We start from the raw sequence: 20,053 nt of genomic DNA, 5'->3' as shown, positions 1-20,053 counted from the left end.
ATATTATACATGCTATAATAATATATTTTAACATGTACTACATTTTGAATATAGATCTTCTGCTATTCCTTACTGTTTAATTTAATGCTTTCTATCCGAAAGTAAATAAAAGCTGACAGAAATTACGACATTGGCAGACAACATTTGAAGCTTAAGCACTTTCTGATTTTTAAATATAAATAGACTAACTATAATACTCTAATACTACTTTCAAAACTGTATGGGAAGTTTGATTAAAACCTATTATCTTTGGAGAAAAATAATTACAAAAATATTGAACGTTAAAGAATGAAATCTATGTTTAAATGAATATCTCTAAATTTTAATGAAATATTTTAAAACTGCTATTTCAGAATATGAAATGTATTAATTAGTTAAATTATTTGTTAGTTTTATAAACGTAATTTTCTTAGTTCTATTACTTCTACCTAAGTTAAAATCTAATGTCTTATGAAAGGAAAGCAAGTAGTTATATAAGAATGCAAAATAAAAAGGCGAAAGTAGAAGATATTTGTGACAATTTATTCCACTAATGTTCCAATTTTTATATTTAAAATTGTTCTCCAAAGTATTCTAATAGAATTCGTGCTTTATGAAAACGAAGTTAATTATAAGAAAAGTGTGTTCCATGAATTTAACGAAGCTCTTTAGAGAGCGAAGGGAATTGTTTAAAGTGGCAAAAAGTACAAAGGATTTGTTTTAAAGGTTCAGTGTTATTTGTCTCAGCTGTGCGATCTAAATGTTCACCGTATGAAATTTATATGTATCTGTTAAAGAATTCCTATCGAAGCTCGGATCTTAATTTTTAAAATTACGGTTTTCATATATCTAGAATCCCACATTTTGTCTTTGAAATCGAATTATTGTTCCTAAGCCCGAGTAACATACGGCTGTTTCAAAAATTGTTTTCTGTATTTTCTAATTATAATAACTGACAAATAACATGCGCATTAATATTTAGGTCCTAGATCCAGAACTTACAGATCTAAAACTAAAAATGCAGAGGCCCCGCGAAAAGCAGCGTAGAAAGATGAAGGAAAGCAAATAAGATGTTTATTTGGTATGAAACAGTACAATTCTATATAAATGAAGGATCTTTGAATAATTTTACAGAAAAATGGAGTATGAAACTGGGGTTCCTTGCTAGTGGGAGTATTCTAAGCCTGTCGGTATGTATGCAGTAACGGTAAACGCAGAACGCTACGCTACATCGTACGGTAAACGCTACATCGTACTGACGAGGATTAATTAAGAGTTGAAAGAATTCATCTGTTCCAAATTTTGTGTTTGTGAAGTGTTGAGTAGAAACTGATAACCAACTTATGTCGACTGATTTGCCAGCCATGCTTGGTGTGGAGGAGCCACTACCTTGCTGTGGAGGCTTGCTAGAAAGTAGATTTCCCATTGATCAGGCATTATTCCGTTTGATATTTACCTTAGGTCGGAAGCCTAGTCAGTGGTGTTCTGTTCTGGTAAGAAGTACTAATATCTTTAAAGCTGCAAGGAAAACTTTACTTTTTTTAGGACAACTGGTTTCCGCTTCGATTGCTAGTTAGTGTTGATTTTTACTGAGCTTCATACATTAATAGGGTTAAGTAAACACCTTACTCGCCTCTTTGAGAATCTTTCTCGGCAATAATCACTAATATTAAATCTATGAAAACACTTTTAAAAAGATGAAAATGAAGGGGAAATAATGGCTTTTGAGGAAAATAAAATAAAAGCGAATAAACCTTTAAATCTTGAATCAAAACAAAAATATTTCGCTAACGAGGCACTTGAATGGAAGTAACTTCAGTAACTGGAAAACACGTATAAAGCCGGTGTTGGCTACTGGAAAGAAATCCATCTGAAAACTTTTCTATAATTAATTTTAATTTAATTTAATTTTGGGTATTTATTTTCTAAAAGTAACTTTTACATCATGTCATATGAAAATGGAATAACAGTACAAAAGGAAGAAAAATACAAAATGGTAAGAATTTTCTAAAAGCTCGAGACACACAGATATATACCAGAGTCTTAAAAGAAGAATTGCATTATTTTGTGATCATCTTATTTCAATAAATTCCCCGCCACTATTTGCATCAATAACTGAGAATGGTGCCTGGAAGTTAGAAATATGCTACCGTTGAAGCAGAATTTGTAAGTATTTTTTCTCTCGCGATCATCCTATTCCATTCTATTGCATTTATGTGAAAAGAGCCTTTTGATCAGAAATATGATGTGCTATGATTTCAAAAGGAAAAATAAGAATCCGTCTTTCCATAAATCGATGCTCAAGGCGGAAATAGCAATTTTCCTGTCTAACATTTGCATTTTCTTTTCAGATACGCGTATTTTTATTGTTTACAGATTCCTAATAGTTTTAGAATTTTCCGTATGCTTATTGATAGGAATTTACAGTAATTTTTCAACAATTTGTTTGTGAAGTGTTGAGTATTTTAAATGGATTTTTAGGGAATGATTTATGACTTGATTTTAACGCTTATTATTTTATGACTAGTTTTCATGGACAAAAGAAAAGAAGGTTCAAATGGGAAATTATTTTCTCTGAAAAGCGCTATATATTTTGCTGTTCGTATTTCTTAAAGGAAAATAAACAAATTTTAATGTAAATTTCAATGAAATCTCTTTTCGATTTAAAAAGATATAAATTATCTACTCTCTTTTCGAATATAATTTCATTTGGCAGTTTCTAGAAGAAAGTGTTTCTTTTGAATTTAACTAGTTAAAGATTTAACCAGATTTTCCCTCTTCTTTTCAATTTTGTGTGCAATGAGCTAGTCTGAATTCAGATGAGCCAGGTACTTCCTCGCATATCCACAATTAAAATTCAGGATTGAGATTTTTTTCGATACATTTTAGTCTTTGTTGAATTATTTTTAACAAGTATTTTGAATATTGTTTGGTCGTAGTTCCTTATTTAGAAAGAATGTTTTTATTCTTGTTTTGAGACTATTTATCGACAATAAGGATAATAAATATCGTCGATGCATGATCTGTTCATTATTGTGTACTGTATACACATTATAAAGCATAAATATGTTCATAATTGCCTTAATTATAATAAAACAAAAGAAACTTAATAAAACAATAATCAGTCGTGGAATTGCTTCTTCAAGAACTTTGAGGAAAAAAGCAATTAATATGATCAAACGTTAGTAGTGATACTGGTAAAAAGAAAAAAAAAATATTATTTGGAACTCAAAAGATTTTATTACTTAATTGCAGAATATTTTGAGGAATTATTTAGTAATGGTTTAAAATTACGAAAAAGTACATGAGTGATAAATGAATTTATATAATAAAAACGTAATTCATATTCCCTTATATAAACTTATACTGCACGGCCAGCTAATACTTATGAATGTGAAGTAATAAATACGTGTTTGTAACTTTATTGCCAAGCCTATAAAAACTGAATGAATTCTGAAATCTTGCTCTATATGACGCTGGAAACTCTAAAACTTCGATATCCGAAATCTAACTGGCTTAGTGCATACACGTGTGATTCACGTTCAGTCGATTCATCAAATAACGGTTCGGAAGTATTTTGTGAATTATTCGCATTTTACATACTGGAACAGCTTTTGATGGTGAAATGCCCCTATTAATGTAGTTCTAGAATAATTCTTCGGATTAGAAAGTTGACTTCTGTTAAGACTGTGATACTGTCTGACTCGAAGGTAGCTACTCATACTATTGCTTCTGATGTCGCACACAATATCTTTAGATGTATTACGATGTAGAATTTGCGACAGCTCAGAAGGAAAGACATCTACGTCACCCTCCGCTGGATGGCGTCCCACTACGGTGTATGGTAACGAAGAAACCGGTAGTAGCCAAAAAGGGATCCATCGTTCCACAGATGCTTGAAAAATTAGATTTCTTTTTCAACTTCTAAACATATTATAAAACACACTTCTGCTTCCAACTGCCACCAAGATTTGGCTGTAGAAATTCTACAAAGTGTTGATTGAAGACTGTTCAGGACAATATCCCTGCTTAGCCTCATTCCACATCTGTGACAACATCGCTACTAAGTACTGGATATGACTGCTTGGCCGCGCACCTATTTTTCATTGGTATCTTGTCAAGCTCAACCTGCTCACTATGAAGCAATGGATAGAGACTATCTAATGCAGTGCATTGCAATTCGTGAAAAATCTGAGACTGAGCGATACTGATTTGCGAAACTGCGCATGGGTCAATGACCTTTACCTTTGTGTACTTTTGCTTATGTATCTTATTTATGTAGTCTTTTCTCAGTCCTTATAAAAAGAAATTATTTTCAACTTTCACTTTTCTTTTTGACTTCAGAAAATGCCTATAAAAATCAAAATGATAACGGTAATACATTATTTTCATTATCTAGATTTGCATTAAATTTAAAAATTGTACAAGTCGCCCTAAATGTGAATGTAAGTAATAGAAAACTGAACACGCCTACTCATTTTCCCAAATCCAGCATCTGAAAAAAAAGAAGGTAATTATTAAAATGCATTCTTTTCCCCCAAATATTAATGATTTTACAAATACCATAAAAAGTTTTAAATTTCAATCATACAAACTTAAGGGTTAAAGATAAAATTCAAATACTGAAAGCAAAATTCGCATAATCAAGTTTTAATAAAGCAGTAAATATTAGCGTAGCAAGTGATTTAATCTTTACGCTAAATGGACCAATAAATAATACTCTAGTATATTTTTATTATTTAACAACAAAATGTTCCTTTTTCATTGTCATATCTAGTAATAAAATGAAACATGACACCTCATTTCATTTTAGAAGCATTCATCTCTATTTAATATTACCAAATGAAAATAAATAGCATGCCCCAGAATAGATTTCATATAATTTTCAATATTAATTCCTTTATTTTTTAACGCTGAGCAGTGCCTTCGAACAGCATTTTGGCTCTGAGCAGATCAGTGTGCTGCAGCTTATCCAACAGCCACTTACAGAAATGGAGCGCATATTAAATGTAAATGATTTATCATGGGGCCTCTATGCTAGTTTTATCTCCAGGACAAGTGCTCAGAGAGTCTATGCGTTAGAACGGCCGCGATCTGAGCATATTTTAGGTGCCAGCCCTCTAAATACCTAAGAAAAGACAGTTTCAAAACGGTGAAGCACTTTTGTGCAACTCTATCAGTGTTTGTAAAGACAGAAATATTCATAAGGGGTGCCCCTGCAAAAGGCTTTCTTACCCTTATGGAGATTAGCGTCTAACATGTAAAAGGCAATATCCATATCAATACTTCATAAATTTGCTACCTAGAATTACTTTTCTTTTACTTTTGAATTCATTTATTTTGATTATCTGATTAATAAAACAAATGAAAAATTCACTTACATTACAGCAGCTAAAATAAATGGGCCAACACCTTAATGAAGCTTTTTTTTCATACCAGAAACTGATCTGTATAAACTTTTTATGTTTTATTACCATCAGAATATGTAACCATCAATAGCTAACCAAACACATAATTAACACATTTAAAGTTTATACTACTTCATCACTTATACTACTTAATCGTGAGCGATTAAATTAAAATATACTACGAACGTAAATTTACCAGCCTACCTGAACCTTATTTAAACCACAAAGCTTCTTTTCACCAAGGGTTAAATGAGTTTCAGCAATTTAAATCTAACTTGATTAGAGACAATAAGATTTGTCTAGATTGCGACAGAAATTTTAACACACGTCTTATGAAAGCGGGATTAACCTTGTAGAGACATTAAGTATATTCGGAAGCAGACAAGATGAAAAACTAGCAACGCCTCCGCCGGGAATCGAAACGCGGACCTCTGAATTACGCGCTGAGCGTGCAGACCACTACACCACGAAGGCTCACTAAGAAAGTGGGAGAAACACCTTATAACCTTAGTCAAAATATTCCAACAACACCAGAACTGAAGTCATCAACAGACTTTAATCTTTGAGGTAACAGTGGCCAAAACTATCCCACACCTATTCGCAATTCCTCTCTGCTTGCCATTCAGGTCCCCATGAATTCTGGATTGGGCGAACGCCGTTGTGTAATAAGAGGTAAATTGGAAAAAAGTAAATTAAATAACACTTCATTAATAAAACTTAAACATGAATGCCACATCTTTGGGACTTCTTTGGCAAGAAAAAAAATGATGATTTTTCTTTAATTAAAAATTAACAATTAAAGTTTGTTTCATATACTACACTAGAATCTAAAAACTAATTTTCATTTAATTCAAATTCCTTTTTCCTTACTTTACTGAGTAGCTGTAGTAATTGCCAAAATCCTATAATACCGAGAGGCATTTAAGATATTCATTTATTATTAATTACTCACATAATAATTACTTATTATTCATTTGCATGTTAACCTTTTCACATGTTATCCTTGTACTGCCCCCCCCCAAGTAAATTTCAAATTAATACTAGAAGTGAAATGTATCTAAATTTAGGAATTCCTCAAATTTTATTGTTTAAGTTCAGAATAAAGTTAGAAGCTATCTCATAATTGATTGAAGCAAAAACTGTTCTATGAAATTATTTAAGAACAGGAAATAGACCATGAAGACTAAACGTTTTTATTATGCCAAGCAAATGTTAATGCAGCGAATCACTAAAACTTTGCAAAAGAATATTATAAGGAAAACGAAGATTAAACTGAAATAGCACTTGCAGTCATTTTACGATATTTACGATATTTGAAAGTATACAAGGGTTGTGTTTGTGAATAAATTAAACTTGTATTTAATGGCATTATAATTTTGTTCAATGTTTTCCATTAAAGATGTCAACATGATTCTCAGTAACAGAATGGAAAATATTTCTCTCGAAGAAAAAAAAAACTAATAATTTGTTTAAATTGTATTACTATTTTACTTAAACCGCGTTTAAAGTAAACTATGTGAAGTTATTTTTTCATATTGCATCTATGCAATAAGTGGTATTTTAAGGGATATTTGTTAATCATCTTTTTTTCTGGTTACCTTTGCATAATTGGGCATTAAGTAACATGAATAATCGGCCAGTTCAGCGTATTTTATGCTCTCGCTCAGAACGTTCCTTCTTCTAACAGGCAACTAGGTTTTGTATACACTATGTAAGGAAACCAAATTAATATTGAACTTTTTATATTGAAATATTCAGCAAAAACAATACTATTCTTCTTTGAAGTCCAATCCATACCTTTTCACAAAAATAAATAAATAAATAAATAAAACAAAATAAAATAAAATAAATAAAAAAAAAGTTGAGAATGAGAATAAGCACTCAAATCATTATTTATATAATAACCATAATCTGCATACTAGAATTTTGAAAGCTTCAGCTCTGAAGTGCCTAGTTAATTAATGTGTCGTGTATGAGATATTGATCTGGCATTTATGAAGTTTATGCCACCATTTTATTGTTAGAAAGAGAAATAAATGTGCGTTTGGGAATTAAAGGCTTGTCATTTAAATCAATTGAATAACTCCTCTGATTTTAATTGCCAGTTTCCTTTTTAAGACTGTTCATTCCGGGCATTTTCCATTTTTAGAAATCTTAAGGCATACAGTATACTTCAACTCTATTTGCATCTCCCAATCTTTGATATTTCCTCGAATACTTCAATTTCATTCATTGAACGACTCGTTACACCTGCTCGTTATCCTCTGTGATGTGAGGGGACGCTTCGTTAAGTTTGCCAGAAATGCACAGCAATTAATTCAAAATTCTTAGAGTTCCGAGGAGTTTCTTCGACATTTTGACATTAATTTAGAAAGTTGGATAAATCGAGTTTATAAACCAACCAAGAGTAGTAGGGTTTGAAATTGTATATGGATATGAGCTTCACAATTATTCTGCTAGCCGCTTCGCAAGTAAAATCTGAGTTTATTTATAATTTTAGAAAGGTTAGCAGAACTTATATTTTACTCGTAATATTTTAAATACACAATGTCGATTCCATAAAAAGTGTGATGGAAAGAAAGATTAGTTAAACTACTTATCTTTATCGGCTTCCACATTTTTAAAGTTTGGTTTTATTATTTATCGGAAATATGTAGAACACCTCATCACAAATCTGAAAGTAAAATATTCCTGTCATCATTGTAAAGTTTATCCATAGGTGATTTAATTTTGCTCCTTATGTATATGAAAGAGCACAAAGCGATTAGATACGCAAAAGTAGAAAATTCCATTGGAATAATTCGTTGAACGTTTTTCATATTTATTATAATAATGCATACGGCAACTTTTCATAAGAATTGAAGATTCAGATTTGCAGTATGATGCATTCATGAGGTAAGAGCCGTATAACCTAATAATCAGTAATAAAAGGGAAGCTTTAAGAAAACTGCTTCCAGAAATGCATGGACCTTAGCTTAACTTACATATAGCTATCCTGTTCGATGAGGATGTTTCTCTTCTGTTGTAATGAACTAATCTAAACAAAGGAAATTTCATATTCAGGAAAAACGTAATGAGCTTAAATTAATAGGGAAAAAAGTCGAACTCTAGAAAAACGTGAGTTGAGCTATCTGCTGAGCATTAAACGTCGATTTATAAATCCAGAAGCAAATATAGCAACTCATGAAGCATTGCTAAACATAGAACAATTCCCACTCTACAGATAACCGCATCATCTCTTGAGAGTTGTCTTTGGGGAAGAAAATTGAATAATAATAACATGTGCCCCAAGCTTATTAAAAAAAATGACTAAAGACGGATTAGTGCTCAACAATTTGAGGAAGTAATACCGAATTCTTGATTACTGCCAACATGGAGTTACATTAGATGAAACATTGTATATTTGCCCGAATATTTGCAAAATGCAGGAGACATTTATTACCATTGTTCATTGCAAAAACGTTTTCGATTTTCTCCTGTGAATGCATGTGGTTGTTTCAACTGTTGTGACCATCTACCATACAAGGAATTGACCATAGGAAGAATCAATAAAAAGACCAATTACTTGCTTATTATATGATAGCAAATTAGACTTAAATTATTAAAGATGGAAATTTAACAAACTATGCATTTCCAATACAAACAAAGTATTGTAACATGATCATAAAGTTTTGAATCCTCTATATCACGCTTTGTGGCCAGTTTTCTAAATTTAAATGTGGGATACTGAGTTGAAAACATTCCCGATGAAACTGTAAAGGGATTTTTATGCTTTCAATAGAAATTTTGGTTTTATGCAGCTGAAATATATTCCAGAAGCATCGCCACACATATCATTGAAGAGTTTTGGAATGCTAATGATCTTGATCAAACTGAGTTTCAGTGTGCTGTCTTTCAGCAAAAATTGCAGCACAGATTTTAGTCCAAAAGCAGGCCGATAGAAGATCATCGATAAGTATGAAATCGATAAGCATTTAATATTTATTTTAAGAAACAAGTTGAATTTTGAAACTTTCCTATAAGCCTTCATTCCCCTAATTGTCAGTGCCAGAATATTTAAATATTGTAGCGCGAGTGAAAGAAGGCAAATTTCTACTTTGAAGAAAGTATTTAAAACCCGAGTTTCGGTTGGAAAAAAGGAGTTAGGTTATAACTGCCACCTCTACCGTAGATATGTTTGCTTATTGCTGGTTCAAGTGGCTTAATTTCATTTACTTGCTGCCACTGGTTTCGAAGGGGGTTTAAGTTACGGGATCTCGCTGATCCCTGTAATTTAGTTCTATCACTTGTTAATATCTTCAACTTTTAGTTTCATTATCTGATTTCCAGTTACCGCCCAAGCAGAGGCGAAGTTTGTTAGTGTCGAGTGGACGCATTATAAAATTTAAAGAACTAATAAAGGGTACTTTAACCTTTCTCTTGCGCAGTTACTACATATTCAGGAAACAATGCTACGCATTAAAAACAGCGACATGCACACAGCCTTCATTTCTATAGACCTAAAGAGTGTGTTCGACACCCTCTGGTGGACAGCAATAAAGCAAGCCCTCAGAGGAGCACACTGCCCCTCCAACCTTTTCAACATCTTCAACAGCTACCTCCAAGACCACCATATCCAGTTTGTGCATAACGACGGTACGACATGCAAGGCACAAGAAAAAGGCTGTCCGCAGAGGTCCTGTGTGGGACCGACACTCTGCAACCTCACCTTCAATTCAGTCCTTGAAACCAACTGGCCACATCATACAAACATAACTGCTTATGCAGACGACGTATCCCTGCTCGTAAGAGGATGCACCAGGAAAGAACTGGAACGCAATAGCACAGAGACCTGTACCTTATTTACCACCGCATGCAACAAACTAAAGCTCACGATCTCCATAGGAAAATCGTCAGCAATAATAATTCCCAGACGAGGTACCAATCCAAGGCGCCGTCCATGCATCAATATCGACAGACAACATAAGCTACATAAATTAAAACTTATGCGTAAATTATTCACATATATTGCATATTATAAGGAGTGATCTATTCTTAAACGAAGACAGTGTATTCCTGATCATGATTACTGACTCCCTTCATGTTACATTCCAACAGATATCATACGCGTGACTTCCTGACAAGTCGATGCACTCATTCTTACTGCTATTGCTGCAGGTTGATGACGCATGTATTTTGTAACTTATGCATACAGTATTTCACAATATTATATTTTTTTCGTTTTAGTTTTTTTCTAGACAATTTACACAGATATTACAGAGACAAGCGAAAACACTTAGTAAAACGTGTTAGGAAGTTTTATAGACAATAAGAATGTAAATATCATTAGTATACGTTTAGTTTAATAAATTTCTTTTATACATGTTAGTAAGTAGCTTGCGTGTTATTACAGTAAAGCTCGACCTGTCATTCGTGAAATAATCATTCTCCTACAAGTATCGTTCACCATTTCTTCTTCTGAATGAAGTTTTATGTAAATAACATTAATTATTCTTGCATCCTCAGTTCCCCGAAACTACATTAAGTCACCGATATCCTGCATTCATCATTTATTAACCACTCTCTATGCGGCATTTCTCCATGGATCATCTAGAAAAACATTTTGAAGCGAAGTGGGTTTTAAGTATTTACATCATGATCTTATCTTTGTATCATAAATCTGGCAGTACAATAAGGTAATAACGCTTCACACGCAGCCCTCAGCTTCTCGTCTGCATTATTTATGTCATTTCTGAATATTGTTCTGTTGCAATAAGTTGTTAGTTTCTGGGATTTTAAGATTAGTTACTGTATCCGTCTACAGGGAGTATAGGTTAAAAGATAAAAAAAAGATAAAAACTGAACAAAATAAAATGCCGGCATTCACTGAGGTTTAAAATATTTTGCAATATGTTAAAGCTTTTCTTTGTGTGGAAAATAAAACAAATGCAGTTCATTTCAAATTGGTATTTCTCAGTTTTCAGATTTCTTTAAATGAATGATAAACATTCATCTAACACAAAGTAATAACGTAGAATGAGATTTTTCACAGTTAAATAACAGTTTTGTTTATTATAAGCTTTCGCTTTAATTAGCCTTTTATTTTTCATGAGTAATTTTGATCTCCTTCTAATTAGTCCCCTAAGGAATCATTTTTGTACTCGCTGTCTTCTTTACAGAAATGTTATATTAGCATAGAAATGTTGAATGTGCGCCTTTTTTGTGGAATTTTCAACGCCTTCGCATATTTTGTGCCTTGAGCAAAAATTTCATGGTAACCGTAACCAAAGAGGCTTACTATTTATAACAAAGCTTTGAAATTGACATTTTTCTTACAGGGTCATATTCTGTTCTAAATACCCATATTTGCATTCTATGATTTTATTTAATTCTTGGAAGATCGCTGATTCCCATAATGTTTCTTTTTCGTACCTTTATTGGTAATTATGTTTCGTTTCCTTTATATATTAGAAAAGAATATATATGTGTGAATGATTCGCTTTTACTTAAAAATCTTTTCTGTGATAACAGAGTTCCGTATCGTGTCTATTTCAGTTTCTTTTTTTAACTGTCTCTGGATTTGATTTTGAAGATACTATATCGCATTTTAATCTCTTTGTTTATTTTCCTTCTCAAGTAACTCTATTATTTAAATTCCATTAAATTTTTGAATTTTTCAATGATAACTCATATCATGACAGAACATTAGATGCTGTGACATTTATTCTAATGAAGAATATTATTTCTAACGAAGAATTTATTGGAAAGAGCTTCAGAACACTAGATCCATATAGAGAAAATATGGACATGGTGATCAAGATCCACAAGAACGAATGAGAATCGTTAATTTGGCACTTTCAGCGCAGCAACATAGGGCGCTGTTACAGTCTCATAGCTCTCACATGAGTTTTCTGCTGCCACTGAAAGCCGAGGCTCACGGCCTACGGTTTCCTAAAGTCTTTAAGAGATATGGCTACAATGAAGAAGATCAGATGTTTTCGTCCTGCTTTCTGCAGTTCATAAGATAGCATGTTTAACATGGTGCAGACAACATGCGCCATGTAGACATTAGACTTAAGGGGACTCATACACCGTATAACCCATAAGATCTTCGAATATGTGACTGTTGCAAGAATTGGGATAACTTACTTATTTTAAAAGCAATTACTTCCAGCTTTTTACAGCAGACTACATAATATAGCTGCTTTCTGAACTAGTAACCAGAAAGTTTGTGTTGCCACAAATATTTTTATAATTTAATCCGCTTAGTGACAAAATCTTTCGTCATGTTTCCACCTTGCGCGCATAGTTTAAAACATTCCTTTGCATAATTTAAACCTCTTATTTAATATATAGCACTTATAACATTTGGAAACTACTGTGAACCAAAAATTCTAAATTTCGTGTTAAATTTTTATTTTATTTGGAGGAGTTTATAAAATGTATTTTATTAAAAAAATCTAGAATGTTTTCGTGAATAAAATTTTTAATATTAAAATATTCATCAAATTTTTGGTTCATTTAGAAATTAGTGCCCATATAAAGAATTCCATCCAATTTCAAGTATGTACCATTAGCCATTTTTGAAATATCATGCGCGCAAGGTGGAAACATGACGAAAAGTTTTGTCACAAAGCGGATTCAATTACAAAAATATTTGTGGCAACACAAACTTTCTGGTTACTAGTTCCCAAAGCAGCTATGTTATGTAGTCAGCTGTAAAAAGTTGGAAGTAATTGCTTTTAAAATAAATATAATATCCCAATTCTAGCAACAGTCACATATTCGAAGATCATTAGATGTTTAAGGTGTATGAGCCCCCTTAAATGGAACACCGTACTTAGACTTAAATGGAACACCGTACGTTTTACAGATGATTCAAGCTTCCGCCTTTCCACTGATTCTAGCCGTATCTGTATCTGGAGAGAATCTCGAGCACCATACCTTCCCTCTCTGATCAGAGAAAAGGATCGTTACGGTGGTGCAGGTGTAATGGCTTGGGCAAGCGTTATCTTGGGAGAGCGCAAACACCTGCGTGTGTTTGACAAAAGTCTCGTTGACTGTTATGAGATACAGAGAGCAGAACGTAGAGCTCTATATTAGACTTTTAAGGGTCGCAGTTGATCTTGAGTGTTAATGAAGAACAATGTTCGTTTACGTATTGCTTCAGCTGGCCCACGATTATCTGGAAAGTAAGGATATGCTCTGCATGGTTTGGCAAGCCAGATATATCGACCCTAACCCTACAGAACATGTCTCGAGCGCTTTTTGGGAGGGTAATTTCAATTCTCCATTTCCTTCCGAGAATCGTCTCGGTATTGAAAACTGCTTTGCTGCAGGAGGGGTACTGACAGCCAGAAGGATTCCTCAACTGACACTTGTCCAGTAAGCCATCGCCCTGTGCGACCGTCTAGTTGTGATAGTGGACCATACTTCATATTAGACTCCATTTCCTGTTTCATATTACAATGTGGATTTTGGACATCTCCGCTCTATGAGCTTCACTGATAAGCATGCATATGTAAAATTACTTTTGTATGGTATATCTCTCTGTTATATATGTATATTCATAGCAAATTTCATTAAAATCTGTTCATTAGTTTTTCAGAAATTCGACATAATGTGAAAATTCTCTTAACTTTGCCCGCGAGTGTATAAACAATATCCATTTCATTATTCAGACAAAGCAGCGGCTTTTTTTATTTTTGTACTTATACATTTTTATTTTATTTTATTTTTGCGGTGTGAGGGTATATATTTCATTGTTTATCTTAGGATACATTCAGTTTTTATATTTGTAAATTATTTTTATATAAACAAAAGAATATAGGTACACAGAATAGTTTAATAATTATTTAGTAATTTCTTTCCTTCTTGTATCTTGATATCAAATGCGTTTCTTCTTAACTGGTTTGCTTCCTTTAGACTCAGACGTCTCCCGTATATTATTAACTCATGACTTGGTAAGTACACTCCTGCAAATTGCTAAATCATGCATTCTTGCATCATATCTCTTTGAAATTCGGAACGATATTGCTGAACGTTTATTGTATTACTTGCCAGAAATGCTGCATAGAATTTTAAAATTCTTTATCTTACAATATTTTTCTCTCTCTATAGTTGATATACTTAGTGTCTAGGATTAAAATTTAATTTTATAAATTTCAAAATTAAAACTAGTTTTTGCTCCACTGTTTTATTCCTGAATCATTGATGCATGTTCGTGTAAAAATATAACCTCGCTTAGATTAGTAAACTACTTGATGTTTTGATAATAATAAAGCGCAGCTGAATATTCTAGAGGAGAGGTTAACAGGCCTCATTCTTGGACAAAGAAAACTGAAGTCAACGAATATAGTTAGTAATAAGTGCTACTAAAATTGTTTACATTGTTCGTTGTATAAGATGGCTTAGATTTGATGTAATACGAAAATCTTCAAGAAGAATTTTATGCATCAGACATTTAAAAATTTGCTACAATAAGTTAAAATAAATTTTCTATATCCAGCACGCAACATTTTGTTTCCAGTAACCTAGCAATATGTCTTTCTTGAGTAACCTAGCAATAAGTCTTTCGTGAGATGCGAAGACAAATATTGGAAAAATAGTAGCATCTTTGGTTCTATAAGTAAATAGGATTTTCTTTTCTCGAGGCATTAAAGTATATTTAGTGGAACATTAGGTTTTTGCCAATAAATGTTTTTTTTTTCCGTTAAAGAAAATGGAAGTAGCTTTTGGTGTGTCATAAAACGTTTCACGTCATTCTCTTCATTCATTCCTATTGACTGGGTTAAGCAGAGAGATATTACTACAGGTGATAGTTATTGATTAGAAAATATTCTGAAAATATTTACTACCTTCATATTAAAGTGTACTGAAGTAAAACTTCAATATACAAGTATTATAATGCATACTGACGGCACTAAATCCAACTACAAACCTCTAAAAGCGTATTTTCGAGGGAAAATGCATTTTAAATGTATTTTGTAATTAAAAATGTATTTAAATGTTTGATACCTTGCAAAAACCTAAATCAAGACTTTTATATCATAGATCATTGTCATAATCTTAGGATATATTTTGGTACCTGTTTTACAGTTTTATCAGTTTCATTTGGACTTTAACCAACAGTCTAGTGAGTTGGGCATAGTGAACTTCAATTAAAGCGATGAATACGCCAAATAATATGGTACTTAAAAAATAAGGACGTATTGGTAATATTTTAAGGATAATATTGTAACATTATTATTATAATTTAAGATTGAAACTTGTCTTCGAATTCAGTATCAATATTTTGGATCTCTATTTTCCAAATCAGATTTCTCGTTAAAGTTTAACGACGTAAAATTCTGAAATGATGTTGATTATGTTATAGAAAAAAAATTGTAAGGATTATGTTAATTTTATTAATAGTTAATTTTGATTTAAACTTCTTTCCTGTCAAATTCTTAACTTCAACTTACTACTTCCGGCCAGAACGTAGTTTTAGAATCACGTCTGAATACATAATGAGCAGGAGCGGTATTTAACAGCGAAGTTCTACTTGCTGAGTTAGAGAGAATTAGAGTTTCTGATTAGCGCGCGTCCGCCTTTTTGGCTACTCTCTCTCAAAGATGTTATTACGCTCGGCCGTACTCAGGCCCTTGATAGCTTTGCAATCATCTCGTGTTTAAGGGGCAACTCCATTAAAACTTTGATAGCTTCGGCTATATCTTTTTAGTTTAGATTAGTTTTAGTTTACTTCTTAGCCTCTTAAGTTCAAGCCCAAGTGTCGGCTTTTATTGTACACTCCGAGACGGAGCTCAGTTAAATCTTATTTGAATAATAAAGGGTTATTTACCCTTCCATCTTGTTGTTTCTTCACGTTCTTAAGATTTTTCACGTTCAGCAAGAACTTAGCATTTACAAAGTGAGGAACTCTACAAAATGATAACGTTACGATAATATTTAGGCATTAGACCTTCTATATATAAAACTTTTGAATTTAAACTTGCAAGATTTATTTTAATAAACACATTATTTTTTAATTAAATCTACTCTTAACTTCTACTTACTTCTGTCAGCTTCATCAGAAATTCATACACTGACTACCAATAAGTATTTGGACACCTGTGATAGAAAAGAAAAACTAACTTTATTCAAAATACATAGTTCGTAGAGCCTCCACGAGAGGTAATTACAGCGTGGATCCTCCGGGGCATACTTTCCACAAGTCTTTGTATGACAGCTACTGGTATTTTCTTCCACTCGGCTTGGAGAAGACATAGAAGTTTCTTCACCGATTTTGCCCGGGTAGTACATCCCTGAATTCGGCGATGAACTCATCCCAGAGGTTCTCGATAGGGTTCAGGTCTGGACTCTGGGCAGGCCTGTACATTGGAGTGGAGCCTGTCCATTGGCCTGTCCATGAACTCCATCGGCACCATACCAAGCCTTGGTTAACGTCGAAACATGACAACTGGCATTGTCGTCCTGAAAGTAACAGGGGTCCAACCCGTAAAACTGCCACAACGTAGGAAGCACATTGTCATCCAAAATAGTGCAGTAGGCATCGGAGTTTAGCTTACCATGAATGGAGACCAAGGGTCCTAGCCCATACCAGGAGAAACACCCCCAGACCATAATTCCCTCTCCGCCGAACTGGACTGTTGGCACAATGCATTCTGGCAGGAGACGTTCTCCAGGTAGACGCCAGACCTAGACCCTGCCATCCGAAAGGTAAAGCCTGGACCTTGATTCGTCACTCCAAAGAACCCGTTTCCAATGATCTACGGTCCAATTTGGATGTGCTTTGCACCACATTAACCGAGCAGCGCGGTTGGACTTTGTGATCAAAGGCTTATGGGCAGCAGCACGACCATGAAAACCAAGCAGATGTGCTTCCTTACGGATGGTATTCATTGAAACAATACTCCCGGATGCCTGTTAAAACTCCTCGCGGATGAGGGCTGTCGGTTGGGTGCGGTTCTTCCGAATTTCTCTGGACAGCACTCGTCGGTCTCTATCTCCCAGTTTCGTTGGTCTGCCGACTCGGGGCACATTTCGACAATCACCACTCACCTTCCACTTCTTAATCACATAGGCCACTGTCGATTTTGGTTACTTCAGGTCGCTAGATATGTCCCTTAAGGATCGGCCACATTTGTGATACCCGATAATTATACCTTTCTCGAAATCAGAGAGCTCCGAACTGCGAGGCATCTTGCATGCGACTAAAGCCAATGCTGTTTCCTACACGATATATACCAGCGGAGTCCGTGGCGTACCTTGGGACCGCAGATATCGTCATTTGCATAGGTGTCCAAATACTTATTGGTAGTCAGTGTACTATACATATATATATATATATATATATATATATATATATATATATATATATATATATATATATATATATATATATATATATATATATATATATATAATTAAATATGCAGATTTTTTTGTATTGTGACTGGAAGGTGAAATGGTGCAGACTCTATTAGGCGAATAGCGAGTTGTCGCTACAAGCAAGTCATGAAATACCGACGGAAGTTTAAATAACCTTTCTATTTACTTTTCAATTGACCATAAAGACACGAATTATGATACAGATGAAGCTTTCACTACTTCTGGATATTTAAATTACCATAACAGACAATTAAATTCAAACTTTGATAATGTAGTCTAGCACGACATATTAAATAGACTAAAAAAGGCTGAATCAAAATCTTTTACAGGTTCATAGTTTCAAACGTCAGCATGCAAGGTTCTGAAGCCGGAATATAGCTTTAAATCGGGTCTTGCGAAAACACTACACGGCTGCCACTCTAAAGATTCAAAACACTTCACACAGAAGTAACTTGTATTCTGGTGAAGAATACGGAAAGAAGTAAGACTTAAATTATAAAAACTTGTTAAATATATCTTATAAATAAATCCGCTTATATTCCCCCCCAAAATTGTATAACATTTCAATGAAAACTTAAATTGATTTTTTATCATCGCACAGGAGCGAAACTACGTAAAACCGTACACGCAATGGGCTCTCGGGAATATGTCAGCTTTATGTACAAAACTTAATTGAAAATCTGATATCAAGTGCGGTGCACCAAATTTAATATAGGATTTATACATTGCAGTATAGTGAGATGAATTTTGCGAACATATACTCGTAGATCCATAGTTTCTGCGCATACAATGTTCACTGGTAGATATGACATAAAATGTCCATAGCTTAAATGCTAAATTAAAGATATCTACTAGTAAAAGGAATTAAAGGTAATTTAGATACAATTTTAAAATACGCTAAGGTAAATCGTAGACGACTTGTTTCTTTCATTGAGTTGCCATTCGTTGGTGTGAAAACATTTATTTTCTAATTTTTCACAACCACTTAAATATTTCAAAGTAGTGAAAACAATATAAAACACTTTGGTTTCATTTAAATAAAAAATTTGATGTGTACACCACATGACTTCCTTGTACGGAATATTAAATTATACGCATTTTTTCTTGCATTTTATTTAAACTTATTAGATTGAATTAAACCTACTTCGCCGACAGCGCATAAACCACAATAGAATAAATGCATTCTTTAAAATTCCCTTTGTTTACCATAGCGACACTCTGGCGCTAGGTTTACTTAACAGTATTATATTTCATTCATATTATAACTCAGAATGCACAAAATGTATATCATTTAAAGAATTATCTAATCGTTGCCACATGTTCTATTCAAATACTATAATAAAGCTAGAACTATATATAAAAGAAATTAAGCAAACAAAACAAAAAGAAACAGTTTTCCACAGACGATTGAGTATTTCTCATTTAATTAATTCAGTTCTCACTTCGCGAGAAGCCAAAAATACCTAAAAACTCAAAATATCTATATTAAAAATTACGAAGTAAATCTCAAACGATTATTTCCTCGAAAAAATTACAGAAAGAATTAAGCATGATTTAATTAGCAATAATAAATGAATGCGTTATCTTTGTTGTTGCGAAGCTAAGTTTCTCTAGATTGGCAACAAATCCACTAGTCTCCTGTTTCAAATGTAAACATCAATGGCCGCCAATAAAAACAGGCTTAGCGGCAATGAAACAACTTTAAAATTGCTGATAATTCTAAAAATATTGCACACAGATTTACTAAAGGCATAAAATCCTTAACCGGAAGATAAAAACAACATAATTCAATCATTATTAAAGCAAAAAATGTACAATTTACAAACATATAAGAGTAAAGAAACTCAGATCACTGAGCCGAGTAACAGAGTGGATATATATATAAATATATTTATATACGTTTGGTGCGGCCGATTGCAACCAAACTACGAGGTGCACATCTACATGTTATAGCAGTCCTATATACAAAATTTCAACTTTCTAAGGCTACTCGTTTTTGAGTAATGCGAGATACGTACGTACGCACGTACGTGCATACGTTCGTACAGATGCCACGAAAAATTGTCTTCAGAATTAATTTTAAAGCAGTTTTATAATTTGTTTGAAGGAAAAGAGTATTTTATTCTGTCCTTACGTACAGATATCACGCAAAAACATCGTTAAATTGCATTCGATAGTGGTCAAAATGGATATTTTCGTTGAAATATGCTGCCTGAAACTTTTCACGATTACAATACTTCCTTTTTACTTCGTCCAAGGAAGTAAAAACAGCTCGAGCTAAAACAATTTATAAATAT

The 20,053-nt window shown here is 33.2% G+C and overlaps 1 protein-coding gene across 1 annotated transcript in view; it reads right to left on the bottom strand.

Annotated features, from left to right (window-relative positions):
• Window positions 1-397: 397 nt before the first annotated feature.
• LOC146997972 (uncharacterized) overlaps window positions 398-20,053 on the bottom strand; it is a 76,038-nt gene continuing 56,382 nt past the window's right edge. Inside the window, exon 4 of the mRNA XM_085812294.1 lies at window positions 398-4,474. The gene's annotated coding sequence lies outside the window, so the exon portion shown is untranslated. The remainder of the gene's footprint in view (window positions 4,475-20,053) is intronic.

Source organism: Stegodyphus dumicola, chromosome 3 (assembly GCF_044657685.1).
Source record: "Stegodyphus dumicola isolate Sdum_Otavi_A_Nest chromosome 3, ASM4465768v1".
In the NCBI taxonomy this organism is placed as follows: Eukaryota; Metazoa; Arthropoda; class Arachnida; order Araneae; family Eresidae; genus Stegodyphus; species Stegodyphus dumicola.
This window is presented reverse-complemented; position numbering and strand designations above follow the sequence as displayed.